At 40.2% G+C, this 15,198-nt stretch overlaps 1 pseudogene; it reads right to left on the reverse strand.

Moving 5' to 3' along the window:
* Positions 1-14,826: 14,826 nt before the first annotated feature.
* Positions 14,827-14,944, reverse strand: LOC124614316 (annotated as a pseudogene).
* Positions 14,945-15,198: the final 254 nt, after the last annotated feature.

The following is a 15,198-nucleotide window of genomic DNA, read 5'->3' on the forward strand; positions in this document are numbered from 1 at the left end:
CATCGCACCCTCCTCAGATTTAGTTATAAGTTGGCACAGTGGACAGGCCTTGAAAAGCTAAACACAGATCAATCGAGAAAACAGGAAGAAGTTGTGTGGAACTATGAAAAAAAAAAATACAAACTGAGTAGTCCATGTATTGGACAGGCAACATCAAGGACAGCATGAGCTTCGGAGCGCCGTGGTCCCGTGGTTAGCGTGAGCAGCTACCGTATGAGAGGTCCTTGGTTTAAGTCTTCCCTCGAGTGAAAAGTTTAATTTTTTATTTTCAGGCAATTATTATCTGTCCGTCCGATGCGATCACTTTTTTTGAGAATGATTATCACGTCCACAAGAAAACCTAAATCGGGCAAGGTAGAAGAATCTTTTTACCCATTCGCCAAGTGTACAATTTAGGTGGGTCGACAACATATTCCTGTCATGTGACGCACATGCCGTCACCAGTGTGAATAGAATACATCAGACGTGTTTTCCTGTGGAGGAATCTGTTGACCTATGACCTTGCGATCAAATGTTTTCGGTTCCCATTGGAGAGGCACGTCCTTTCGTTTACTAATCGCACGGTTTTGCGGTGCGGTCGCAAAACACAGACACTAAACTTATTACAGTGAACAGAGACGTCAATAAACTAACGGACAATCATAACTTTGCGAAAATAAAAAAAGTAAACTTTTCACTCCAGGGAAGACTTGAACCAAGTACCTCTCGTTTCGCAGCTGCTCACGCTAACCACGGGACCACGGCGCTCCTGAGCTCACATTAGCCTTGATGTTGCCTATCTTGCACATGGACTACTCAGTTTGTATAATTTGCTTATTTTTTGATAGTCCCATACAACTTCTTCCTGTTCTTTCGATTGATCTGTGTTCAGTTTTTTAAGATCTATCCACTGTGCCAACTTATAACTAAATCTGAGGGGGGTGCGATGGGGAGGTTCCCTTGTGAGCACTATGGGACTTAACATCTGTGGTCATCAGTCCCCTAGAACTTAGAACTACTTAAACCTAACTAACCTAAGGACAGCACACACATCCATGCCCGAGGCAGGATTCGAACCTGCGACCGTAGCGGTCACGCGGTTCCAGACTGAAGCGCCTAGAACCGCGCGGCCACACTGGCCGGCTCGATGGTCGCCTCCACAAACACTGCCATCGAGGTGAATGGCAGCTCGAAACGTGCAGCGCGCCAAGGACGCAGGCTGGTGGGAGCAGTATCATGGTACGGGAGACACTCGCCTGCGCTTGCGTGGGGCCTGTGGTAGTAATCGAAGACACGCTGATAGCTCCGAACCATTTGCATCCCTTCATGTCTTATGTCTTCCTCGTCGGCGATGTCATCTTTCAGCAGTATAATTGTCCGTGTCTAGGAGCCAGAAACATGCTACAGTCGTTTGAGGAGCACTGTAGTGAACTCATGTTGATGTCTCGAGACCAGATTCGCCTGATGTAAATCCTATAGCAACTATCTGGGTCGCTGTCGGGCACCATTACCGCGGCACGTTATTTTAACGAATTACATGACTTGTGCGTAAATATCTAATGCTACATACCTCCATAAACCTAGCAACAAACTGACGGATCCTTGACACGCAGAATCAGTGATGTGTCTCGTTCTAAAGACGGACGGACAAGCTGTTAAGCAGGTGGTCTTAATGTTTCGGCTCATCAGTGTATATCTTGCACACCAGATGGATAAGATGACTCAGTCTTCCATGACTGTCAGTAGTTCTGAAGGAATGTCGTCTACTCCCGGGTCCTTGTTTTGACTTAGGTCTTTCACTGCTCTATCAAATTCTTCTCGCAATATCATACCTCCTGACCCATCTTCATCTACATCCTATTCCACTTCTATAACATTGCCTGAATTCATTTCATCTCCCTTGTATGGCCCCCATCTTATAGCTTTCGCTTCTTTGCTTAGGATTGATTTTCCGTTTCAGCTCTTGATATTCCTGCAGCTGCTTCTCTTTTCTCCACAGACCTCTTTAATTTTCCTGTAGGCGGTATATATCCTTCCCCTAGTGACATAGGCTTCTAAATTGTTACATTTGTCCTCTAGCCATTCCTGTTTAGCCATTTCACACTTCCTACCAATCTTATTTTTTAGACGTTTGTATTCCCTTTCACCTGCTTCATTTGCTGTATTTATATTTTCATTTTTCATCAGTTAAATTCAGTATCTCTTGTGTTATCCAAAGATTTCTACTAGGCCTTCTCTTTTTACATATTTCATCCTCTGTTGCCTTTACTATTTCATCTCTCAAAGTTATCCATTTGTGTTCTACAGCATTCTTTTCCTCTGTTCTAGTTAATAGTTGCTTAATGCCCTGTCTGAAACTCTCAACAATCTCTGGTTCTTTCGTCTTATCCAGGTACTATCTCCTTAATTCCCTACCTATTTTTTTGTAATTTCTTCTTTTTTAATCTTAAGTTAATAACCAATAAATTGTGGTCTGAGTCCACAACCGCACCTGGAAGTGTCTTACAATTTAAAATATGGCTCAAAAATCTCTGTCTTACCATTATATAATCAATCTAAAACCTTCCGATGCCTCCAGGTCTCTTCCACGTATACAACCTTCTTTTATGATTCTTAAACCAAGTGTTAGAGATGATTAAATTACGCTCTGTGAAAAATTCAACAGGCGACTTCTTCTTCCATTCCCTTCCCCAAGTCCATAATCACCTACTATTTTTCCTTCTCTTCCTTTTCCTACAATCTAACTCTAGTCCCCCATCACAATTAAATTTTCGTTTCTCTTAAGTATCGGAATAATTTTTTTCTTATCTCATCATATATTTCTTCAGTCTCTTCATCCTCTGCGCAGCTAGGCGGCATAGAACTTGAACTACTGTGGTGGGTGTGAACTTCGTATATGTCTTGGCTCGTTAATGCATCTACTATGCTGTTCATAGCAGCTTACACGCATTTATATTTTCTTATTCGTTATTAAACCTATTCCTACATTACTCTTATTTGATTTTGTATTTATAACTGTGTATTCGCCTGACGAGAAGTCTTGTTTCTCTTGCCACCGAACGTCACTAATTTCCACTACATTTCACTTGACCTATCCATTTCCCTTTTTAAATATTCTAACCTACCTACCCGATTAAGGGATCTAACATTCCACTCTCCGTGCCGTAGAACGCCAGTTTTATTTCTGCTGATGACGACATCCTCCGTTTAAAAAAAAGTTCAGAAGAACGAGGGCGGTCATTTTTCTCTACGCTCAGTTTTTGAAAGGAAAGGGGAACGTAATGGATAATAAACGCAAGAAGTACTTTCTACCATGAGCAGTACAGAAGCTTACTGAGTATAAACAGGCGGGAACCGAGAGAAATACGTCTTGAGGTCTCTCTGAATTCAGAATCTTTCAGAACATAGCCATGCTGTTCCCATCACCACTGCAGGGTAACAAAGTGAGTCTCTGAGAGCTTGACGTAATAAAAGTGACCAAAATACGCCTGTGTATTGAAGTTAATTGTTTGGCCTCATACCAAGTTTAAAAATCATGGGCTAAAAACAGCTAACTCGTGTAAGTAGTGCCCTGTATATCAACAAAAAAATTTTTGTTCACTCTTCTGTATTCTCAAATTACATTGCCTTGGAGGTTTATTGCGAGGATAATGGTTATTCATTTCAAATCCCTAAATTAAGGCGCGTTCGGAGTGAAACGTAAAGTGCATGAAGTGTGTGTGTGTGTGTGTTTTATTGTAACAGGTAATTCAGCATGATCTCTTAGCAGTCCGTTCAACGTTTCCTTTCCGGTATCCCCAAACTCCCCTAGGATGCCCCATCTCCCCTTTCTCCGAAGAACACGCACGGAAATACCGATCACTCCTGTCCTACATTAGCTTGTCGCTCAAGTCATATGAAACGTAGAGGATAAAATATTTTGGATTATTGTGCTTTTACTTGAATGTCTTGAATACCCATCAAGATTTCGTTAGGCCTCAAATCATATGTGGGTCGTAACATATTCGCACAAAATTTAATTGAAAGTAATTGATTGATGATGAACCTCAAAAACTGCATCATACTGTGTTGTCTATAAGAATATTTATTTCAACCGGTCGTAAATATATATAATTATAGACAGCGCAGTGTCATGCATTTTTTGAAGCTTGTACATGCACTGGGTTTTCGCCTAACCAAGATGTTTGTTTGATGATGGCAAGACATATTTTTTATAAGCGCAGGTTATCGTGTACTGTAGAGCAGATACTACTCCTTTTAGATTACTCTTGATAGCCAGGGAGGCAGACAAAGCGGATAATAAGCTTATGTAGATCCGATAACCAGAATTCCACGTCACTAGAAAAAATTTGTATTTTTATTTTCACGCTATACTGTCCTGCTAAATTAATTCCTTTGAGTCTGCAAGTGTCACATGAAGCGTAACTGTGTGAAGACCGAATGGATTCAGGGGCTTTATGCCCTTCCTGACCGCTACGGTACAGTTTCGTCGACTACAGAAATTTTCCAAGTCGTATTGTGAGGCAGCCTAAGAATAAAAAATGAAATACCGGTACACTGACGCAGAAAAGGAAACAAAATGTTACCTTGTAAAGTGGAATACATCTCTTGTTTAAAGTGACGATGGAAAATGAAACCAGTATGCAAGAATTGTGCACCATAGATTATAAAAACTGGCTTTGACACTTAGAGATGAACACGTAACGAAACGAGACATTCATATCACAAAATTGTTTTATATCTCTTTAATTTTGAATTTGTTATTTATTGCCAGGAGGAAGATGACATCCATCCATTTTATGTTAACTTTGCACTTTAGTCGACGTACGTTATTTACAAGCTTTTTCTCTTTCAGCAGCAACAATGTAATGTTTGCTTGGACACAGAGTGCATCCAGAATTAAATAAAAACTGCAGAATACGTGTTATCAATAGCTATCAAGAGAATCACGAAGAGATTTAATTATGAATAATATCTCTGTTTACCATAGATCTATTACTGAACTTTTAGGAATAATCTCTGAGATGTGTATCGAAAACATTTATCGGGCGTGAGGAGGATTTGTACTCGGCGAGCAATCGCATGTACACATATTCAAGTACAATGTATCTAGTGCGAGGAGTGTGTTTCGTGCAGAGCAATGTAGCGGTGCTACCGCTATTAAACGATCACGTTATGTTGATATACCATGTGTCTGAAGATGTCATAACTTCTCCTTAGTGATTCTTTCTTCTCCAAGTGTTAACGTCTTCCACAATGTCCATTGCAAACGAGCGCTACACTTCAAAGCTGACTGGAATTCCAGAACGCTTTCCTTCTTCTGGTAAGTCCGATATTTGTCTACATCTAAAGGGCGTTTTTTGTTTTAATTTAGGTTGTAAGGGAACTCAAAGTCGCAGTATTTTTTTTAAATTTAAGTACGTTGCTATTCGTAGAAAATTAATGTGTCAGCACGGGAGAAGAAAAATGAATCGACTCTGAACCGAACTTAACGTTTTTCCTTCTCGGATTTATATGAGAAGGAATATCGAACCCAACCACTTCCAATCAGGCTACTTCTCCCGGATTTGTCATTCGCTGTCGGCCTATCACAGAATTCACAGTCTACATCAAAGAAAAACACAATCCGCTCCGTTTCCTTATAAATCCCAGCTTTTATCGTTACTATACCAGCTGCCTCAAAAGATGGACAGAACGCTTGTAAAGATCTAGTTTATTAACAAGATTAGGTTTCGCAATGACTTTCATGTTCAGGATTACAAGCTACATACTAAGACTTTCATAAAAACCTAATTGCCCTTCAACTAGCTACTATAACACGTCGGAGAGATAATAGCGATACAGATACAGAAATGTAGGAATCGCTTCAGGGCATTTCTTTTTAAATTCCTAATTTATTAACGTCTCCTGGATATTATTTTAGTTATAAAAGAATCCAAAAGATGTTAGTCGATTGGAGCCCTCACTATGCTCTTGCCCATCAATTTCTGCGACACTACAAGGCACACGTTCACCTATTCACTTCGTGTCCATTGAAATTGGAAACACAAAGCATCTACACTGCTTTTTTTTTTCTTTAGTCAGCAGTCTTCTGACTGGTTTGATGCGGCCCGCCACGAATTCACGAATTCCTCTCTTGTGCCAACATTTTCATCTCACAGTAGCAATTGCAACATAGGTCTCAATTATTTGCTGGGTGTATTTCAATCTCTATCTCCCTCTACAGCTTCCTCCAGTACCACGGAAGTTATTCCCTGATGCCTTAACAGGTGTCCTATCATCCTGTCCCTTCTTCTTGTCAGTGTTTTCCATATATTCCTTTCCTCGCTGATTCTGCCTTACTTTATCGGTCCACCTAATTTTCAACTTTGTTCTGTAGCACCGCATCTCAAAGGCTTCGATTCTCTCCTGTTCCGGCTTTCCCACAGTCCATGTCTCACTGGCATAGAGCGCTGTGCTCCAAACGTCAACTCCCAGATATTTATTACTCAAATTAAGACTTATGTTTGATACTAGCAGACTTCTCTTGGCCAGGAATGCCTTTTATGCCAGTGCTAGTCTGCTTTTCATGTCCTCCTTGCTACGTCCGTCATGACGTATTGTGCTGCCATATCATTGAAATCCTTTCACCTTGTATATTAATCCCGCTCTTGGACTTTTATTTCCGTCATTGCTTCTTCGATGTATAGATTGAATAGCAGGAGTGAAAGATTACATTCTTGTCTTGCACCCTTTTTAACCCGAGCACCTCGTTCTCGGTTTTCCCTCTTGGTTCTTGTACATACTGTATATCACTCGACGTTCCCTATAGCTTATTCCTCTTTTTTCTCAGAATTTTACATTGTTCGAACGGTTTTTCCAGGTCGACAAATCCAATGAACGTATCTTGATTTTTCTTCAGTCTTCCTCCCATTATCAACTTCAACGTCAGAGCTGCCTCTCTGGTGCCTTACCTTTCCTAAAGCCTAACTGGTCGTCACCTAACAGCTTCTCAGTTTTCTTTTCCACTCTCCTATTGCAAAATACTAACACGAATTCTTTACAGACGAATGGAAAAACTAGTAGGAGCCAACCTCGGGGAAGATCAGTTTGGATTCCGTAGAAACACTGGAACACGTGATGCAATACTGACCTTACGACTTATCTTAGAAGAAAGATTAAGGAAAGGCAAACCTACGTTTCTAGCATTTGTAGACTTAGAGAAAGCTTTTGACAATGTTGACTGGAATACTCTCTTTCAAATTCTGAAGGTGGCAGGGGTAAAATACAGGGAGCGAAAGGCTATTTACAATTTGTACAGAAACCAGATGGCAGTCGTAAGAGTCGAGGGACATGAAAGGGAAGCAGTGGTTGGGAAGGGAGTAAGACAGGGTTGTAGCCTGTCCCCGATGTTGTTCAATCTGTATATTGAGCAAGCAGTAAAGGAAACAAAAGAAAAATTCGGAGTAGGTATTAAAATTCATGGAGAAGAAATAAAAACTTTGAGGTTCGCCGATGACATTGTAATTCTGTCAGAGACAGCAAAGGACTTGGAAGAGCAGTTGAATGGAATGGACAGTGTCTTGAAAGGAGGATATAAGATGAACATCAACAAAAGCAAAACAAGGATAATGGAATGTAATCGAATTAAGTCGGGTGATGCTGAGGGAATTAGATTAGGAAATGAGGCACTTAAAGTAGTAAAGGAGTTTTACTATTTGGGGAGCAAAATAACTGATGATGGTCGAAGTAGAGAGGATATAAAATGTAGGCTGGCAATGGCAAGGAAAGCGTTTCTGAAGAAGAGAAATTTGTTAACATCCAGTATTGATTTAAGTGTCAGGAAGTCATTTCTGAAAGTATTCGTATGGAGTGTAGCCATGTATGGAAGTGAAACATGGACGATAAATAGTTTGGACAAGAAGAGAATAGAAGCTTTCGAAATGTGGTGCTACAGAAGAATGCTGAAGATTAGATGGGTAGATCACATAACTAATGAGGAAGTATTGAATAGGATTGGGGAGAAGAGAAGTTTGTGGCACAACTTGACCAGAAGAAGGGATCGGTTGGTAGGACATGTTCTGAGGCATCAAGGGATCACCAATTTAGTATTGGAGGGAAGCGTGGAGGGTAAAAATTGTAGGGGGAGACCAAGAGATGAATACACTAAGCAGATTCAGAAGGGTGTAGGTTGCAGTAGGTACTGGGAGATGAAAAAGCTTGCACAGGATAGAGTAGCATGGAGAGCTGCATCAAACCAGTCTCAGGACTGAAGACCACAACAACAACAACATATATTATTCTTATCAGCATCTTGAATGGATGAGATATTAAGCTGATTGTGCTATAATTCTCGCACTTGTCGGATCTTGCAATCTTCGGAACTGTGTGAATGATATTATTACGAAAGTCTGACGGTATATCGCCAGTCTCATACAGTCTACACCCAACATGAGCAGTCATTTTCCTGCAACTTTCCCACAGATTTTAGAAATTGCAGTGTATTATCTATCCCTTCTGCCTTATTTAATCTTAGTGCTTCCAAGGTCTTTTAAATTCTGATTCTAATACTGGACCTTCTGTCTCTTCCCTATCGGCTTCTGCTTCTTCTTCTATCACGACATCAGAAAGTCCAACCCATTATAAAGGCCATCAATGTATTTCTTCCACCTATTCGCTCTCTCCTCTGTATTTAATAGGGGAATTCCAATTACATTCTTAACTGTTTTCATCCTTGCTCTTAATTTCGCCGAAGATTGTTTTGACTTTTCTATATCTGAGTCAGTTCATCCGATCATTTCTTTTTCCATTTCTTCACATTTTTAAGTAGCCATTTCCCCTCTGCTTCCTTCCGCTTCCTGTCTGTTTAGTTCTGAAGTGACTTGGATATCTGTATTCTTGAATTTCTCTAAATATTTTCGTCTATCAGCTGAAGTATTTCTTCTATTTCCATGGTTTCTTCGCAGTTACCTTCCTAGTGCTTACGTTTTTCTTTACAGCTTATGTGATTGCCCTTTTTAGAGATGTCCATTCCTCTCCAACTGAACTGCCTACTGAGCTATTTACTATCTCAGAAACTATAGGCTCAGAGAACTTCAAGCGTATCTCTTCATTACTTAGTGCTTCCGTATGCCATTTCTTTGTACAATGATTTTTTCTGACAAAGCCCGTATACTTCAGCCCCTACTCTTCATCATTACTAAATTGTGATCTGAGTCTATATTTGCCCCTGGGTTAGCCTTACAATCCATTATCCGATTTCGGAATCTTTGCCTTACCATGACGTAATATTGTAATCTTCTGGTATCTCCCAGCCTTTTCCAAGTATACTTCCTGCTTTTGTGATTCTTGAACAGAGTATTCGCTATTGCTAGCTGAATTTTTTTGCAGAACTCAAGTAGTTTTTCATTCCTGCTACCAAGCCCATATCCTCCCGTACCCTCTCTTCTACTCCTTCCCCTACAACAGCATTCCAGTCCCTCCGGACGATTAGGTTTTCATCTCCCTTTACGTACTGAATTGCCAGTTCAATACTTCATATAATTTCTTTATCTCTTCATCTTCTTCTTGTGACGTTATTTAGAGCGATTAATTTTCCTAAAATCATTCCGTCATTTATCTCACAATAATTATTTTTTGCCGTCGTCATAAGCAAAATACGCGCAACAGAACATACTTTATGCTTAACAGGAGAACAAATAATCCATGTTAGGCATATGTTATTGTCTGTGGCTACAATTTGTGGAGGAAGCTATAAATCAGATTTATTTTTTTCACAACCAGTTAATTATTTACTTACCTTTTGTTTAACACCTTGACATTAATACCAGACTCTTTCAGTTATAATAACGGCTGATGAAATGATATCTATTCACAATGACATATTTTCCTTTTTTCTATCTATAGCACTATAAAAAGCTACTGATATCAGTAGTTTTAAACGACGTCCGAATGCAAGTAGTTTTACTAGTTATGAATATTGTTTTGCTTGTAAAGTAACTGTCAGTGCTGTAAGCAAAAAGACATTGTGTCCATGAAAAACGATAGACGTTAGGCTAAACATTTCTTGTCCCAACAAATGTTCATTACCCATAAAAATTACAAGTGCAATTTTTTGCGATTATCGATTTCAATTTATTTAACAAATCAGTACGAGGATTGCAGGCCTAGGTGTGATCAATAAGCATCCGTATGTTTTGCTACGTCATCCTAGTCCATGGAGCTTCTCGTGATTGTGTTCCTTGGAGTACGAATTTAGTTTAGTGACAGCTACAAAACAATACTGCAGCTTGTCAGTTTTAGCATACACTACCGGTAGTTGTTTAGGTTTACTTACATTATGCAGTCGATTTCATTTTGGATGTCATCAAGTCGTTTAATGGCGTTAATTTCAGTAAAGTATCGGGTAATGAGAAAGGAATAACACGTAGTGCATTATAAATTGAAAGTTATTCGTTTTTCCTGTATAAGATTATAACCTGAAGTTGGCGAGGATACAATGAGATCTTGCACTTTACATATTTATCAAAGTCATACCAATAATTCATTAGCTAGTAAATGACGTTCAGCCTTGTTCATTTTTAGTTAGATTATGGTACAAGCGAATGTCGATCCTTTTGAAACAGTAATGGTAACAAAAGCAAGTAAAGCTTTAAACGGGATGCGGAATAGCACCAGACGGAATACATTCAGCGTTTCCTTGTTCTTATTTATTTTTGGGAGTGAATGAGAGAGAGAGAGAGAGAGAGAGAGAGAGAGATGTATCAAGATAAAACATAAGTTGAAATGAATTACTATAGTTTAAGAACTACATCATTCGGCAAGTACAATTAATTCTTTCTCGTGGTTAAAAATCGCGTTTCTGTTCGCTGCTCAAGTTATTATGAGATAAATGAAAGCTGGCTATGCGTTGGAAGTACATGAGTATTAAGTCCTTGATAATGGAAGTTTTAGTTCAAACGATTTCAACAGAAGGAAAAGTAAAGCCCGTAGAATTAATTAACAGTACACCCAGAGACAAACATGTAGTCACATGATTTTATATTGTGACTTTCTACCGCTTGATTAAAGGTTTGCACAAATAATTGATGACTGTGCAAATTTCCGGGGCTTCTTTATAACTACTGCACTTCACAACGTCTACTATACGATTTAAATCTCTTGAATACCTTTTTGCACTTAGTGTTTTCAGCTGCTTTGAGATACCTGAACAGAGTGTTCACAGATCTATTTTATGAGCCTTCAAGGACGTTCGACAAGTTTACTGTTACGTCATTGCGCCTCTCGCACGGCTGCACGTGCTTTTACTGACTATTACATCTTCTGTAACGTTTGAGCCGGCCGCGGTGGTCGTGCGGCTCTAGGCGCTGCAGTCCGGAACCGCGGGGCTGCTACGGTCGCGGGTTCGAATCCTGCCTCGGGCATGGATGTGTGTGATGTCCTTAGGTTAGTTAGGTTTAAGTAGTTCTGAGTTCTAGGGGACTGATGACCTAAGATGTTAAGTCCCACAGTGCTCAGAGCCATTTGAACCACTTTTGTAACGTTTGAGAAAATCGAAGTAGACCTGTTCGTCATTGTAGCATGACGATCTAGTGTTATCATGTGTTACATACTTGAGATTACCACATCTTCCATAGCGCAAATTTTGATACTGAGTATACGCTGCGTTGATTTGTACTTGAGAAGTTGAAACTATGTGCTAGGTATGTAGGCATCCAGCAACACTCCAAAACTGCCATTTTGTAATGAATAAACGCTCTGAACCCCAAACTCCAGATTGGAAGGGAGGAAGTGCTACCTCTCCGCAGGATCAGCCAATAAATACTGAAAAAGTTGGCTATTCCTACGGGTTTCTGTTGAGCTCCTTTGGCTGTTCTGTTGCTAGGGTGTGCTTTGTTTTCTTCATCAGCTTCTTGTGAATACTATAAGGGGAGAACCTTGAGGTACTACATAACAATTTTTGCTATATCGTTTTCTGTTTTCCATCAACTGTTGCATGCCGGAAAGATATGACAAACCAGCTGTAGTCAACTTCACAGATGCCGTATCTGTATAACTTCCTGAGCAGCATATCGTGTCTGATCAGATTAAAGGCGTTAGTAAAAGTCTAGAAACAGCCTACAGTTACATTCATTTTGGTGAGTGGTATTAAGGACTTGATACTAGAAGCGAAAGACATTTGTTTCAGTGGGTTCTTTAGTTCTGTATTTGCAGTATTCATCATCGGTAATTGTTCTATCTTGCGTCAGAGCCAGGCGTCCTATTTCACAAAATCTCCCTTTTTTATTTTTATTTAAAATGTTAGATAACTTTCCACACACAATTCTTTCAAATATTTTGGAAATGATACATAATAGTGAGACTGGTTATAATTTTATGTGCCTTATGTATCAGCTTTCTTATAAAGTGGTTGTTCAGTATCACATAAAGAGTGAACAACTGGAAAGTAACTAATTATAGTGTATCAGTGGTGATGAGTGTGGACAATTTTATTATCAATAAGGCAGTTGCATCCATCTTCCGAAGGAATCGTTAATATGTGCCTTACTATTTATCCTCCGCTTTACTAATGGTACAACCATCGCAAGAAGTTGAACGTCAATGTGACTGGATTTTTCTGTTATAAACTGGATGCACTGTGTTGTATTGTAATGGGAGTAAGCCTACCACCTTCGAACCAATAGATGCTTCTTTTATGAATATAATGTTTATATCATTGAGTTCTTGATTTAAATCTGTAACAGCTATGGACGAATCACCATAAAAAAAAGAAACAGAATTGAAGTTACCTGTTGAATTTGAGGGAAAAAACGAATCTTCGTATGCAACCGTGAGAAAGACCATAAATTGCAGTACTGGTTGTCCCACGTGAGACCCATTTATTCATTACATTACATGAGCACCAAGGGGTACACTTGCACATTATGGTTAGTCACTGAAGCGTTCAGCCTGCTCGCAGTCCAAGTGTCGCCACTGAAAATGACAACTCCTGCCAACAAAAGAATCTCTCAGAATCCGTGGAATGTACCGAACATAAATAAGTATTACAAACAATTATTCACTCATCCCAAAGCTATAAGTGATGCACAGACAACATGCTGGTAGGTGCTGAGGGGAGGCGGAGTTTGCGATTTTGTTCCCAGTTGCAGCTAATGTGTTTAGTCTGACGTGTGAAACTTAGAAGTCCCATGATATCTGCAGGCTGAATTGATAGGAACAGCTTTTAATATTGCCTCTATCAATTTTTTTCACTTCTTCTGCCTGTATGGAACTTTATTTATGTTTTTACGTTTGTTTTAGTTCTATGGACGAGGAGAAAGTCACAGGATGAATGTAAAACAGTTATTATACGTGTATTGCAAATACAAGGAACTGGTGTCCCTTTAAGTGATGGTTTCGCGTATCAAACTCTGTTAAGTGTTGAGATTCGAGATCTACTACGAAGTTAAGCGGGGCGCAACCATTTTACAATTCAAATGGTTCAAATGGCTCTGATCACTGTGAGACTTAACATCGAGGTCATCAGTCCTCTAGAATTTAAAACTACTTAAACGTCATTAACCTAAGGATATAATACACATCCATGCCCGAGGCAGGATTCGAACCTACGACCGTAGCGGTCGCACGGTTCCAGACTGAAGCGCCTAGAACCGCTCGGCCACTTTTACAATTCAGCTTGTCAGTTTCTTCTCATTTATGGTTCAGTTTACTCCACTTTTTATTTCTAATCAAAGTTAACTGTTTCATAGTTTCTTGTAGCACGGTTGAAGTGGAGGATCGCAAAGAAGAGCATGGTGGTTATAATTGAACTTTCGTTACTTGAGTAGGTCGCCATGAAAAACGAGTGATCGTATGAAAATGAAAATTTGTGGAAACATTTGACGGGCATGCGTAAGAGAAATAAAAAATAAACCATTGAAAGAAACACATTTGTTAATTGCATACCATGTTTACGTCTCATCTTACAAACGTCACTCACTGTGGGCACTATTTGCATCCACTATCACCACGGACACCATTCCACAATCGTTTACAGCACTTTTCGAACGGTGGACGCTGGGACGTTAAGCAGTCATGACGTAGCTCGTTCACCGCTTGAAGATCGCACATTGCGTCCAGCATTCCCAGACATGGCAACTACAGGGTCTTTAACAGTTTTTGGCGCAGTTGGTCATTGGTTTCTCTCACGAGTAATTCCCAAATCGTCACTTAATTCGAACTTCTGAATCACGTGTTTCAGACCCCGGTGAGGAAAGAGGACCTCTCCGTACTGTTTTAATGCGTCATTACTTGCGAAGAGCAGCAGCGTCACTATTGCTGTCGTTTTGATAATACAGCTTTACGAGTAAATCCCTGCTCACTTTGACCAGTCCCATGTTGACTGTCTGCAAGTGTGATGCATACTAAAGTTTGTATTTCAGTTGTAGGTCGCCGTACTAGTACCGGCGCCTAATGGCAAGTCATGACATTAACATCACTAACAACGCAAATCTTGCTGCGCACAGTTTGAATATCATTCCTGTAAAGTTGGGTACTCGTATGGTAAATAGTTTCCCGTCTACTTTGGCTCCAATAACGAAATTTTAATTATAGCCATCCTGTACTTGTTTTATGTTCGAATCTCCTACATTCTTCATACATCGTACTAAACTAAACTAAACTCCGTCCGAACAGGCCTTGGAAGGCCCAACAGTACCGACCGGCCGCCGTGTCATCCTCAACCCGTAGGCGTCACTGGATGCGGATATGGAAGGGCATGCTGTTAGCACACCGCCCTCCCGGCCGTACGTCAGTTTACGAGACCGGAACGGCTACTTTTCAATCGAGCAGCTCCTCAGTTTGCCTCACAAGCGCTGAGTGCACCCCAGTTGCCAATAGCGCTCGGCAGACCGGATGGTCACCCATCCAAGTGCTAACCCAGCCCGACAGCGCTTAACTTCGGTTATCTGACGGGAACCGGTGTTACCACTGCGGCAAGGCCGTTGGCCATATATCGCATTGCGCAAAGATTTTGCAAGGCATTTTAAAGAAGTCATTGTATCTATTTCAGTAATAGCTTTCCTCGTAGTTTTTAGGCTTGGTAGTATTAACATCTACTTCCCTGTAGTAGTTCCAAATCACGCTTTTCTTAAGCTTAATGGTCACTTTTATACTCAAAAGTGACTGATAAATGTGGGGAGCCTCACGCATGGAGTAACTGAACAGCACCCGACAGATAACACTTTAAAGACTGTTCGGTCT

The sequence above is a fragment of the Schistocerca americana genome, chromosome 4, assembly GCF_021461395.2.
Source record: "Schistocerca americana isolate TAMUIC-IGC-003095 chromosome 4, iqSchAmer2.1, whole genome shotgun sequence".
Classification (NCBI taxonomy): domain Eukaryota; kingdom Metazoa; phylum Arthropoda; class Insecta; order Orthoptera; family Acrididae; genus Schistocerca; species Schistocerca americana.